We start from the raw sequence: 15107 nt of genomic DNA, 5'->3' as shown, positions 1-15107 counted from the left end.
GTGAACCATATGTGAGAACGGGACATTGCACACACGCCAACCGCTGATCGGTGCCGGTAAAATACCGGTGAGCAGCCGTCCACTGCATTTGTATCACCAGCATGACCAGAGAACAACGACCACATGTGGTCGTTGTTCTCTGGCATGACCGAGAAATATTGGCGTAGGTGACTAAATACACGCTTGTACACACATCGATATTTTATCGGCCAATTCCAGCCGACTGATCGGTGAAATTGTAGGTATTTTAATTTTTATTTTGGTAGTGCTTACTATATAATTACGATTGCAATTGGTGTTTCTTGATCATGATATCCTTATTTCGTTGGTGGCAAGACCTATTTTGTGGGATAAAACTTTAGATACATCTAAGGACAGGAATCTTACTAGTGATACAAGGAGAGAAGTTTGCTGCACCCTGAAAAACGATTCTGGGAAAAGGAGGAAAAGAACAAATTTTGATTGGTATTCATTATTATGCAATAACCTCGTGTCACGACAACAAAGCAACTGATTGTTTGACCGGCAAAAATCCGGTGAGTCTGTAAGCACCTGCTGCCAGTAAAATATCGGCCGATTTTATACTGGTCTTCCAAAACCGATGTGTGTGCAAATAGCGTTAGGCAACGTATAGAAATTTATAACTTCTCGTCACACTACTATCTGAATTCTTTAACACTAAGCTTACTGTAGAAACCCCCGCATAGCTCCAGGTGCTAATTAATAGAATAGTATAGTGTATAATACTGATTATCACCCAGTAGAACTAAAACAATCACAATAAAAATTTCCAGATGTAAGCAACGAAACTATAATAAGAAAGCAACGGAAGAAAGCAACGGAAGAAAGCAACGAAAGAAAGCTGAAGAAATCGAAGTAGAGAAATAGTAAGAGCAAAATTTACAAGAATTAAACGAGTGCTTTGGAGAAGATCCAGGAATCGCAGTAGGAAAGATTCCGCTTAAGACAAGTGGAAAGAAGAACGATAGATGCCGCTGAAATGTTCGGTTGAAGAAAAATGTTAGGAATTCCGTGGACCGACCACAGGACAACATACTCAATTTTAAATCAGATACAGGTCAGCAAGGCTCTCCAGGAAAGTCCATCTCCAACAATTGAAATACTTTGGACATGTTATGAGAGCAAATACAGAAAACATGGAAAGACTTATTATCCAAGGAAAGGTAGAACCACGAGTTGGATAGATCGACCAAATTACAGGAATATGCAAAAGACTTATGCATGGCTTACTTAACTGAAATTACTAGAGACAGAGATCTTTGGAGACGGACAATACACGACATCAGGATGACCATTACAATCCCTCCGGGGGATCAAGACTGATGAGAGAGAGATGTGAAACTTAAAACAGCATTGTACAATCCAATAATAATATCCAATCTTTCGAGGTTTCTGGTGCTATTTTCAATTTTTGGCCCGCTAAAACAATTACTAAATGGATGATAATTCCGTATGGTTAAAAAATAAAAACGCTGATATTAATGGTAATAAGTATGTAATCCTTTATTAATGTGGAATTGTTTGGCGTCTTTTATTCAAAGATAATCTCTTTACAGTTATGCCCTTATTGTGTTCCCAATAAAGAATCCCTGTGTTTGAACAACAAAAAGAAAAAAAGTTTCTTATATAAAATATAAATTAAAATAATGTAATTATTATTATCAAATATTTCTACTTACCCCATTGTCATTACGCCAAAATTTTACATTTCTTTGTATTTATTTTGAGCAGAAACAATAACATCATAAAAGGGTAGTATTGACAATCTTGCACTGAATTTCTTTGACGATACCTATTTATAGAAAATGTGTATTAATGCATAAGGTTATATTTGGATACACATACATCTTACCTTATTAGATCTATTTAAAAGATTACTAATAACATTTAATCAATATATCCATAGTTTTAGAGATTCATTGCAACCACTTAAAAACTTACAGTCCTACATTGTTTCTTCTGATGATTATACTCCGTGATAATAGCTTCCTGCCCATAATATATCTTTAATCTAATTCTTTAATTAAAACTGCTGGAACTTTCTATGTAAGGATGGTTTTAGAACCAAATATGTGTCACTATCATCCACATTACAAGCATTTCTAAGACGTCTATTGTTAAATATCTATATATTGTGATGTTGTCGCAGTATGTGAGCGAAAAAATGTATGATTTAAAATAAACTAAAAGTAAGATGATAGAGATTTGATTTCAGAATAGGGCTTCCACATGCTTATGCGCATTTCGATTGAATCGTACATTGAATTGTGGGAAGGCTGTTGGGACTAAATCATGTATTTAAATAAGATGAGATCGAACGATCTGCTGAAACTATAAACACAATACACGGTTTGAACAATCAACAAAAGATTAATACTGATAATCTTCTTGACGAGGTATCCCTTGCTAAAGCTTTTATAGCGTCACACTATGTAGAATAAAATTCGACGACGATGCAAATTGAGTATGTGGACAAATGCGTTCAACAATTTAAACATTTTCATGATCCCAACCTGATAAAAACGGTGGAATATATTTTGAGCCTAGCAAGCATGTCCTTTCCTTTAGAGCGGGACATTTTGATGATGAAACCTCTTTGGCCGGACGATAGAGGCCGCATTTTGGAGTCTAGAGTCTGAGTCTAGCGCACAAGTATTACTGTACGGTACTTAAACTAAATGTTAATAATATGATATGCAATAATTTTTATGAAAAAATAAAAAAAATAAAGTTTATAAAAAAATAAAGTTGGTTAAAAAAATTACATACAAGTGATAAGTACGAATGTTACAAAAAATAGATACTTAATTAATAAAAAATTTTGATACCAGCCTGAGTGTTTTTTTCTACTTTACCCTATACACCATTTACTGTCCCGGTTTGGAGTTGCATAAATATGGTAAGCCTAATACAGTATATATGAAAATAAGAGGATTTAGATAAGTGTACAAGAAATATATCTACAAATATTTTCTTTTATCTAGACAAAAACATTTTCGAACATTTATATACATTGACGTTGACAATAATTCTCAACAATAACAACAACGTTATAGTTTTATACAGGGTGATTCATTAAGAACGTTCAATCTCTGAGTTGTAAATTCTAGACAAAATATTAAGATTTAACCCAAATCACTTACATAAATAAAATGTGGCTTGTTACTGAGTTACAGGGTGTTATATTAAAAAATTTAATAACTATTTTTACCCAGTAGTTTAAAACTGTTTGACACATCCTTAGCATATTTGGCAGAAAGTGTAGATACGGTACAATTTACTAAATTATGATAAATAAACGTTTCTGGCTACTACCAGAGGCATAAGACAGGGGACAGTGAAAGGTTGACCCTCCCCAAATTCTACGGAATTGCTATTTTTGCGCAATATTTCGATTCTTCAATACTTTCTATGTAAATAATATACTCTTCATTCGGAACGGTAAAGTCATTAGTTTTCGAGTCATCGGTTTTGAAGTTGAAAATGAAACGGCACAGCTATTTTAATTAATGTATTGTACCAAGGCCTATTTTACCACTAGGCCCACGAGGCCCCTGCCTCGGGCCCGCATTTTAATGAGGCCCTGGAAGATCACCAAAAAAATGGGGCCCGAAAAGTTGAAAATGGCGAAGATATTAAGCAAAAACGGTTCTCCTTTAAAATCAAATGGCGGCTAACGCAACGGCGGAATTAGCTATTTTAAATTTACACTACTATTGACCCCCCCCCCCCTAAAGATAAGAAAAATAAAATTCAGGGTAGCTCGGCATGCAAGGTTAGGCCTGTTACTCATCTAAACCGACTGGACTAAACAGGAAGCAATTTTAGCCTGTCACTTACAAACAGTGGTGGATCTAGACATTTACCTTGGGTGGGGAAATTTGCTTTAGGGGACAATAATAGTTTAATCAAATATATAGAAAACTTATAGAGAAAAATTTTCAGAAATTGAACATGAAGCTAAAAAATTACCGCCGATAAACGCTTCATATAGATATGAGCTTTCTTCTTCTTTAGGTGCCCTGTCCGTATTCAGACGTTGGCCGTCATCATATTTACAAGTTCCTGAAACTTTTCTCTATCGGCTGCTGCGCGAAATAATTCTTCTTCCGTGGAACCACACCATTGTCTAATATTACGCAACCATGAAAGTTTCTTTCGACCTATCCATCTCTTTCTCACCAGTGTTCCTGGACTTCCAGTCCTCTAATTATATGGCTGAAGTATTCTGTTTTTCTTCTCTTTATGGTGTTTATTAGTATACGTTCTGAATTCATCATTTGGAGAACATCTTCATTGGAAGTGTGCGAAACCCACGATATCTTTAGGATTCGTCGATAGCACCATAATTCGAATGAGATGGGCTTTACCAAGGTCGAAAAAGAAAACAAATTTTTGATGAAAATTCGAGTGTTCTCGAAACCATTTTTTTAAAAGGACTTAAAAATTTTTAAATAAACAATATTTACCTATTCGTGATCCTATCTATACGCAACTATCTATACGAAAAGATGCTAATAATTCTGTAAACAACGATATTTTTAACATAATATTATGTTTGTAACATTGTCACAGACAACAGTGAGACAGTAGACTTGAAAACTATGTATTACCGAATACATATTATGAGAACGCTATCGATGTTGATGATTAAGGGCCGGTTATTCGAACACTAATCAACATTGATCACTATCAAATACTTAATTACTGTCACAACTGTCAATGTCAACTTTGGTTGGGTTGCCGAAAACATAATTATTGATGACAATTATGAAATTAGTTAATCAATTATGTTAATATTTGTTATGTTAATTGACTAACTAATCTCATAATTATAATTAACTATGTTTTCAGCAACCCAACCAAAGTTGACATTGACAGTTGTGACAGTAATTAAATATTTGATAGTGATCAATGTTGATTAGCGTTCGAACAACCGGCCCTTAGTGGAGGAAGTGGCACATCTTAAAGAACTTTGTAGCACATCTAATGTTTAATTGTTTAAGTGTGAATTTTATATATTGTTAATAAAAATTTAAATATCTGGTGCAACCATATTTCTATTAAATAATTAACACATTTAAAAAAGTTATTATTATTGAATTATTTTATTTAATGAATTTAGGGGCCCGAAAATTGTGTAGTGCCTCGGGCCTGATTTAAAGTAAAATAGGCTCTGTATTGTACACCTTCATTTTTAACTTCAAATATCTCGAAAACTAATGATTTTATTGTTACGAATGAGAATGAAGGAATATTATTTACATGGAAAGTATTGGAGAATCTAAAAATTATGCTAAAATAGTAATTCCGTCAGTGGCGTAGAATTTGAGAAGCGTCAAACATTCATTTTCCTCTGTCGTACGCCTCTGGTAGTAGCCAGAAACGTTTATTTAACATATTTTAGTGGGGTATACAGTAGCGACACTTTTTGGCAAGTGTGATAAGGATATGTCAAATACTTTTAAAGTACCGGGTGCCAATATTTTTTAAATCAATTAAGCGATTTGGGTTAAACATGGTATTTAACATATCCACAGTATAAAGAGGGACAGTAAAACCTCTTCCATGTCGGCACTTTGATCTCAAGAAGTAATACCGGCAGTACGCAATTGGTAATTCACCAGTGGTGAATGCGGGTTTTCCCTCTTAAAACCGGTACGTTTCTACGTGACTAGCAATGCGTGAGTGGGGCAAAAGCGACTGGGAACATTGCGCCGTCGCCATGCATGACTAAAGATTTTACTTCCAATTTTTCGGAGAGTGGTTCTACTGTCCCTCTTTATACTGTGACATATCCTTATACTTGGCAGAAAGTGTAGGTACTGTACACCCTACTAAATTATGTTAAAAAAATGATCTGGCTACTACCAGAGGCATACGACAGGCGACAGTAAATAGTTGACCATTGTCACATTTTACACCATTGGCTAAATTGCCATTTTAGCGCAATTTTTCGATTCTACAATACTTTCTATGTAAATAATATACTTTTCATTCGTAACGATAAAATCATCAGTTTTTGAGAAATTTGAAGTTAAAAATGAAGAGGCACAATACATTAATCAAAATACACTTGCGATCATAAAAAGCGGGTCACTCGATGAATTATTCAAGTTAGATGTCTCGAATTTTCTAAACCTGTTGTCCGATTTGAGTGATTTTTTAGTATGTTATAGCCTTACTGCCTTACTAATAAAACACTCGTATTCTAAGGTTATTCCGTATTTATATCTAGAATAGTTATCCTAAGTATAAGATAGATATAATACGAAAATAATTTGTTACCAATAAACTCGGTATAAGTTAGTTATAAGTATTCCCACTTTATTCCGAAATAATAGTTTGGCAACGCCGCAATCTTCTACACAAATGCATAAACCAACGATATATTGGGTGAAATATGTCAATTTTGACTTTTCTCTACAACTAACACACCAAATTCGGTCATTTTTTGATGAACTACCCTCTTTTTCCTTTATGAGTCGTATAAACTCAAAAAATATGTAGTTTACATAATTTTTTGATGGACTATGACCGTTGTATTCTCTGCTATATTTTAATAAATCGTTATTTCGTATGTTGTATATTGAGTTTGAGTATTTCATAAAAAGGCTTTAAATAAAACAGAACGTTACATTAAATGGGAAAGTGAAGAAAAAGTAAACAACTTAATTTATTTTACTTATAAATGCAATGTAAATATGTTAATTTCAGCATATTTTGAAGAAAATTGTGAGATTTTCTACATATTATAGAAAATAAAGACATTATTTTTCTTGTAGAGTAGAGGATAAGCCTCCTCCTCGCTTGTTCACAATAAGTGAATCACCTACTAATTTTTCTAAAAATCTTACATCATCTTTAGGTAACCGGATTTTTATTCTTCGTTCTTTGAAAAAGAATTTATGCTTTCTTTGAAAGTTTTCCTTTTTCGTGTATTTTCCATCATGTTAATTAAATAATTATCAACGTCCTCGTTAGCCACAATACCTCTTAAACACATTTTTTTATTATATATCTACTCACAAAACAAATCAAAAAATAATATATTTTTGTCTCTGATGACTTTGACAGTCATAAAACAGGTTATACCAGACTTAAACAAGGGTGTGGGTCGGTATAAACTTGGACTAAATTCTTATACCAAGTATAACCTATACCTAAGTTATTCCATGTTTATTGGTAGTGATTTTGCTTATACCTGATTTATTCTCAGTATAACTTTTATACTTGGTTTATTAGTAACAGTGTTTTCTTTTTAACAATATCGCCATAATAATATTGTTGCTAGACAGGTAAATTGTCATTGTATACCGGGTGTAACAATCATACTGTGTTTATTCCTTAAAGTTCGAAACACCCCGTGGAATGTTTTAACATAGATAAAATACTGAAATTAAAACTGAAACTTGAAAATATAAAAATTAAATCATTTTCTTTTTTGATTTATTTGGTTATGTTGGATAATACAAAAGTTAGGCACCTTAACAACTAACCATGTTTTTCATCAATACAGGGTATTTGTAAGTAAGTGCGACAAACTTTAAGGGGCAATTCTGCATGAAAAGATAATGACCCTTTGCTTTATAAACGTATGACCGCAAATTCTTCGGTTTCGAGATACGGGATGTTGAATTTTTTCTTACAAACTGACGATTTATTTATTGCTCTAAAACCGGTTGAGATATGCAAATGAAATTTGGTAGATGTTAAGAGGTAGTTATGGCGCATTTTTTGACATACAATTAAGAATTTTATATTCACCATTTTATTGTATGCACGCCAATGGTGAATATAGAATTATTAATTGTATGTCAAAAAATACACAATAACTGCCTCTTAAAACCTACCAAATTTCATTTGCATATCTCTATTGGTTTTAGAGCAATAAATAAATAGTCAGTTTGGAAGAAAAATTTCAACATCCCGTATCTCGGAAACGAAGCATTTGCGGACATATGTTTATAAAGCAAATTGTCATTATTTTTCATACAGAATTACCCCTTAAAGTTTGTTGCACTTATTTAGAAACACCCTGTATCGATGAAGTACATGGCTAGTTATTAACGTGCTTAACTTTTTTATAATCCAACATAAACAAATAAATCAAAAAAGAAAATGTTAAAAGAGCTTAAGGCTACAATTGAGTTTTAATTTCAATATTTTATCTATGCTAAAACATTCCACAGGGTGTTTCGAACTTTCAGGAATAAACACAGTATGATTGTTACACCCGGTATACAATGACAATTTACCGGTCTAGCAACAATATTATTATAGCGATATTGCTAAAGAATAAGGCTATAACATACTAAAAAAATCACTCAAATCGGACAACAGGTTTAGAAAATTCGAGACATCTAACTTGAATAACTCATCGAGTGACCCGCTTTTTATGATCGCCAGTGTAGAAATAATTTAAATAGAAAGTCTTGGAGAATCGATATATTGCGCAAAATAGCAATTTCGCCAGTGGCGCAGAATTTGGAAAGGGTCAACCATTCTCTTTCCCCTGTCGTACGCCTCTGGAAGCAGTCAGAAACGTTTATTTTTCATAATTTAGTAGGGTGTACAGTACATACACTCTCTGTCAAGAATGACAAGTATATGTCAAATAGATTTAAGCGCGTGATACACACGCAAACTTTAAGTACGCGGATTTAAAGATCGCTGACTTACTCGCCGTTGGTGATACACGGCAGACTTAAAGTACGCGGTTTTAAAGATCGTGGTCGCCGTCGGTGGTTTGTGCTATTTAGGAATTTTATCGTATTATATACTTCGTATCGTATCCTATCGTGTTATATATTTTTAATACTAATAAAAAAAGACGAAATCGAAAAGTGTGAGTAATAAACAAAATATCATAGATAAGAGGGTAATATTTTCATCAGGAGGATAAAACAGCCTATAAATAATTAGGTTTACTCAAAAACATATAATCAAAAATAATTTAGTATAGCTTAAAATAGTGTTTTACGGTTTTCTCAAAACTTATAAAATGTAACTTGTCTACTTTCAATAATAAACGATTGAATTATTTCTAGGCAATTTGCTTAATTAGTGAAAATATAAGTGTAACTTTAAACGCAATAACATGACGGCTCGAGGCTCGTGGCAGTGATACACGTACGGGTTACGAGTAAGATTTCAAACTTGTTGGATCGACGGCGTACTTACTTGGCGGACTTAAAGTACGCGTACTTACTGTGATACACGCGCGAAAAAGGTCGTCGAGCCATAAGTTCGCGTACTTACTCGCGTGTGTATCACCCCTTTTAAAGTTCTGGGTAAAAATATTTATTAAATTTTTAAATAAAAAACCCTTTAGCTTAGTAACGAGCCACGTTTTATTTAAGTGATTTGGGTTAAATCTTAATATTTTGAGGTCTAGAATCTACAACTCAGAAATTTGACATTCTTTTAGAATCACCCTGTATATGTATGAATCATATTTTTAAACATAATTTTAAAATGTTCAGTGTGATTTAAACTTTATTTTTAATGGAAAACCCTGTATATGTTTAAAAGCTGCTTAACAACCTGATCTCAACGAACTTTATCATGTAGGGTCTATTGTGAATAATACAGGGTGAAATTTTTAAATTATACAGTGTGGGAACTGGGAACCACTTATAAATACTTTAAAGATTAAATACATAAAATTTTGAAATCAACAATTTATCACACTTTAAATAGTGGTATTTTTTTTAATTAGCTAAGTAAATATGTACATACATCAATTTTCTAAACTATCAGAGTGCGTTCGGACTACCATAGCGGCTGACTGTCAGCAGAAATCGGCTGAGTGGTTGTATCCAGCCGTGTTAGGGAAAGCTTAGTAAATCTCTCAGCGACTGACTTCCAGCAGTGACGTCTGACAGCTACTGCTGGCTCAGCTGTCCAGCCGCTGTGGTCGTCCGAACGCATCCAATGTACAGTCAACAACAACTGAAACAGAATAAGAGGCAGACAAACAGGAGTAATCCTAGTCGCACAAAGAAGAAGATCAGGTTGTTACGGAACTTATAAAAATATATTGGGTGTTCCATTAAATATGAAGATGATGGAATATGCTAGACTTGCGTTAACCACCCTATACATTTAAAATTATGTTTAGCTGTTACACGTCAACTTTTAAACGTGTAACAGTTTTCTTTATAATTTTTAAAATAAGGACACAAACAATTTTATTCCGTAAGTAGTTTCCAGTGTTATTCACACTATATAATTTCAAAATTTTACCCCGTAATATTCATAATAGACCCTCCATGATATAGTTCGTTTAGATAAAGTTATTAAAAAGCTTATAAGAATATAAAAATGTACAGGGTGTGCCATCAAAAATAAAGCTTATGGGCTATTTAGTGTGACCAACTAGCCCGAAAAATCCGGGACATGGCCCGAATTACGACGTCGTGTCCCCGCGTCCCGGACAAGGCTTCCAGAACATCCGAATTTTCACCGTTTTGGTAAAATTCTATTTTCAAATTTTGAATACGTTATACTTCTAAAAATTCTACAGTGTAATACTAATACCACATTCAAAACGCATGCATTTTATTTCGTGGTATTATAAATAGTCCTTCGAAAACTCAAACTCTGGACTTTTTCCCGTTTCTGTATTTTAATTATCGTCTTCCGAAAAGACGATTCAAAACCATGAATATGTAATAATGATAATTATACTTTTATATTAACCTAAAGTTATATTTACATGGAAGTCCAATATCAGTTTATTTTCTAATTTTTTGCTTTTTTGAGGACGACTTCCTGATTGGAAGTCGAAGCGTCAAAAACTAATAAAAATGTGATTATCATTACAACCCATCCCATCAAAGAAAATTTTGTCAACATAAAAATGTTAAATAAAATACTAAAGTTCTATATTTAAAAAAAATGGCCCGATTTTCATTGAAAAGTCCCGGATTTCAGGTATTATTTTTCAGCCATATCCCGAATTCGACTGAATTTGATTTGGTCACACTAGCTATGCTAGGCTTGCGTGAATCGCCCTATACATTTAAATTTGTTTAAAAAGCGCACATTTATATACAAAAATCAACGGGTCTCGGACTTTCTTATAACTTTTTAAAAAAAGGACAGAAATAATTTTATTCCATAAGTGATTTCCTCCCTGTATATAAATGTATTTGATGGATATCAAACTACACTTCGCGTCAGAGAAAACGGGCGGCCCACAAAATTTGCCATTTTTGATGTCTCGAATTTCTAAACCTGTTGTCCGATTTAAGTGATTTTTTTAATATGTTATACGCTCTGAGCTTCGCTGGTGGCGCTCCTAGCGGATTACTAATTCAACTTACTAATTCACCGGTAATTTTTAAATTTATTATTTAATTGTTATCGCTTAATATTTACAACGCAAAAAAGTAATTAAATTGTAATCGATTTTTTTTAAATTTTGCTAATCATTTTGACGTTCTATTGAAAAAATATGAATTTCTTACTTCAGATACTTTCACAATTATCGTGTAGATGGCGCTAAGACTAATATATTAATTTATAATTACATATTACGGAACATTAAAAAAACTTAAATTCGGTATTTAAAACGTAAGTATATTTAAGGTACAAATATATACCACAGCTTTGACCAACTAATATTTCTTATAATTAATGTTTTTAATTTTAATTTTAAATTAATCACTTTGACATTTATGTCAAATTTCCGGTAAACGTTTACAGACTTGCCACTACTGGCGCTCGCGAATTTGTAAATATCCCCTCTACGTACGAGCTCACAGCGTATAGCCTTATTCTTTAACAATATCGCTGTAATAATATTGTTGCTAAACAGGTAAATATTCATTGTATACCGGGTGGACCAATCAAACTGTTTTTTCTCAAAGTTCGCAACACTGTGGAATATTATAGCATTTATAAAATACTGAAATTAAAACCCAACTATATCCTCAGATTTGCTTAACATTCTGTTTTTTATTCATTCGCTATGTTGAATAATAAAAAAGTTAGGAACTTTAACAACTAGCCTTGGTTCTTCATCAGTACATGGTGTTTCCAAATCAATGCGACAAACTTTAAGCGGTAAGCGCCGGACTCCACTTACGATTTGTAGTCGCGCGATTGTTTTGTCGCGAAAATTGAACACATTGTTTCAAATACAAGTCAATCCATTTGCGACTAAATAATCGAGAATTGACTTGTATTTGAAACAATGTGTTCAATCTTCGCGACAAAACAATTGCGCGACTACAAAATCGCAAGTGGAGTCCGGCGCTAATTCTGCATGAAAAAATAATGACCATTTGCTTTATAAACATACAGAGATACAGGATGTTGAATTTTTTCTTACAAACTGACGATTTACTTATCTCTAAAACTGGTTGAGATATACAAATGAAATTTGGTAGGTTTTAAGAGGTGGTAACTCTAAAATCTTAAATAGGAACCCCCGTTTTTTATTGGAGTTTTGGATTCCCCATGAAAGAATAAGTAACATTTACTCGAATTTTTTTAAGAATTGTTGATAGATGGCGCTAATAAATCGTATTTTTCCGATGATAGCGCCATCTATCAACAAGTCCAAAAAATGTTTCGAATAAATGTTACTTATTTTTTCATGAGAAATCCAAATCTGCAATAAAAAGTCCTATTTAAGATTTTAAAGTTTCCAGGGGGTGGGGTGGAGGGTCATGTTTGGTGTTAGTCGATAGGTTTTTGAGAAATATTAAACACGTATTTTTTGGTTTTTCATTTAGAAGTGTATTTCTCGAGATATTAGACCGTTTCTATAATTTTACCTAGGGTATCACGATAAATCGTTTTTTTCCGATTATAGCGTCATCTATCCACAATTAGGAAAAATGTCTCGAATACAAGTTGCGTACTTTTAGGTAAGGAATCCAAATTTGCAATAAAAACTGGGGTTTCTATTTAAGATTTTAAAGTTACCCCTTACCCCACCTCCAGAGGGTGGAGTGGGGGTACGTGTTTGGTGGCATTCGATAGATTTTTGAAAATTATTAAACACGTATTTTTCCGTTTTGGATCCGATGTTCAGTTCGCGAAATATTCTACCGTTCCGCTACTTTTGGGACACCTTGTATATATAAAAAAATCAACATCCTGTATCTCGGAAACGAAGCATTTGCGGACATATGTTTATAAAACACACTGTGATTATTTTTTCATTCAGAATTACCCCTTAAAGTTTGTCGCCCTTATTTAGAAACACCATGTACTGATGAAAAACATGGCTAGTTGTTTATAACTTTTTTATTATCCAACATAAGCGAATGAATCAAAAAACAGAATGTTAAGAAATCCTGAGGCTATAGTTGGGTTTTAATTTCAGTATTTTATAAATGCTAGAATTTTCCAAAGGGTGTTCCGAACTTTGAGAAAAAACAGTTTGATTGGTTCACCCGGTATACAATGAAAATTTACCTGTTTAGCAACAATATTATTAATTGTTAAAGAATAAGGCTGTAACATATTAAAAAAATCAGTTAAATCGGACAACAGGTTTAGGAAATTCGAGAATCAAAAATGACCAATTTTGTGGGCCGCCCGTTTTCTGTGAAGCGCAGTGTATATCAAGGAGTTAACTTCACAAATAAAATGATATTAATGCTAAACAAACAAATCTGGTTAATGTCAATAATATTTTGTTTATTCAGTTAGAATCTCTAATTTTTTTAAAAAATAATTATTTACAGGTTTTAAACATTGTACTTTTTTAACAAATAATACACTCTTCTATGGAGTTAAAATGTAAACAAATCAATAAATTATAATCAAATTAAATTACACACTACTTTAAATGTTAATATAAACATCAGAGTATTCTTAAGGAAGTATTATATGAACTTAAAATTAGTATAATTATTAAAAAATTCGAAAACAGGAGGGGGAGACGTGGTCTGAAATTTTCGATTTTTTTGTTATTTTAAATGAAAGTACATACTTCAAGAATACTATCAGTACTAGTTTCTAGAACTATTATGGTCTAAATTCTTAGAGCTTTAAGAGATCAGAAAATATTAGGCAATATGAATAATTTGTCAAACAGCAGTTTAATAATACAAATTCATTACATTTCAATATTTCTGTTGTTTCAATGTTTCCTTATACAGGGTGTCCCAAAAGTAGCGGAACAGTCAAATACAGGGTGATTGATTAGTGGGGTAAAGCTCAATAGATCCACTATAGTAATAGATAGCAACAAAAGTTAATAACAAAAATTGTAGACAACTTTAAGATTCATATTACAAAATTAGTTAGAATGTTACAGAATGTTCGATAACCTAATGGCAGACCAAACTTATGTTTTTTTAATGGAATGTATTTTATTTTTTATTCGAAATCTCCTTAACTGTCCCATCACAAAAATATAAAGGTTTGTTATGTTATACAGGGTAATCAAGTATATTCAAATGGGAAATAAGCCACAATTTTACCTAAAAATGATTTTATTAACGTTTCGACGCCCAAGTCGGGTGTCGTTGTCAAAATACAAAATAATACTAAATAAATAAAAATGTTGTTGCTTAGTAAAAAATTCTTCTAATAATTTATTTAATCTGACTCATTTATATCGGCAATTCAGACACGTATTATACATTTTAAAGTAGACGACTTTAAAATGATATTGCCAATATTGATGAGTTCCGTTCCTGGGACGACTTTACTAAAAGATAGTTCATTCGATTACATGAAATCAATCCCAACTCAAGAATATCCGCCACAAAAAATCATAGCATGTGATCTGTCTTTAAAAAGACAACCAAATGCAACGGTGGTACTGAAATTCTCGCGTTAGAGATTCCATAGTAAATCACGAGGGAAAACCAGGAAAAACCTCGTGATACTATCCCGACAAGTATTTGGGTTTACATTTAGTTTACTCTCAAAACTAATACAAAATTCTGACTTGATATTTTAAATTTTAAATATGTACTAACTCGATATGTTACTGATTTACTAATTGCGGTATTTTCTTTCTATTGACTTCCTCCTTTAATATGGGTAACCACATCCTACTGCATTCTACCGAGGAATTTGCGACACAATTGGTTTCATTTAGCATAATTAGAGCC

At 32.7% G+C, this 15107-nt stretch overlaps 1 protein-coding gene across 3 annotated transcripts in view; it reads right to left on the bottom strand.

Moving 5' to 3' along the window:
• Positions 1-15107, bottom strand: part of LOC114332527 (armadillo repeat-containing protein 6 homolog) — a 94602-nt gene that overhangs the window by 43411 nt on the left and 36084 nt on the right. Inside the window, exon 1 of one of the 3 annotated variants that reach the window (XM_050642903.1) lies at positions 1701-1719. The exons of the other annotated variants lie outside the window; for them this stretch is intronic. The gene's annotated coding sequence lies outside the window, so the exon portion shown is untranslated. Of the gene's footprint in view, positions 1-1700; positions 1720-15107 lie in introns of those variants that run through there. 3 annotated transcript variants of the gene reach the window in all.

Source organism: Diabrotica virgifera, chromosome 2 (genome assembly GCF_917563875.1).
Source record: "Diabrotica virgifera virgifera chromosome 2, PGI_DIABVI_V3a".
In the NCBI taxonomy this organism is placed as follows: domain Eukaryota; kingdom Metazoa; phylum Arthropoda; class Insecta; order Coleoptera; family Chrysomelidae; genus Diabrotica; species Diabrotica virgifera.
The sequence above is the reverse complement of the archived record's forward strand: the minus strand, read 5'-3'. Positions and strand labels throughout refer to the sequence as shown.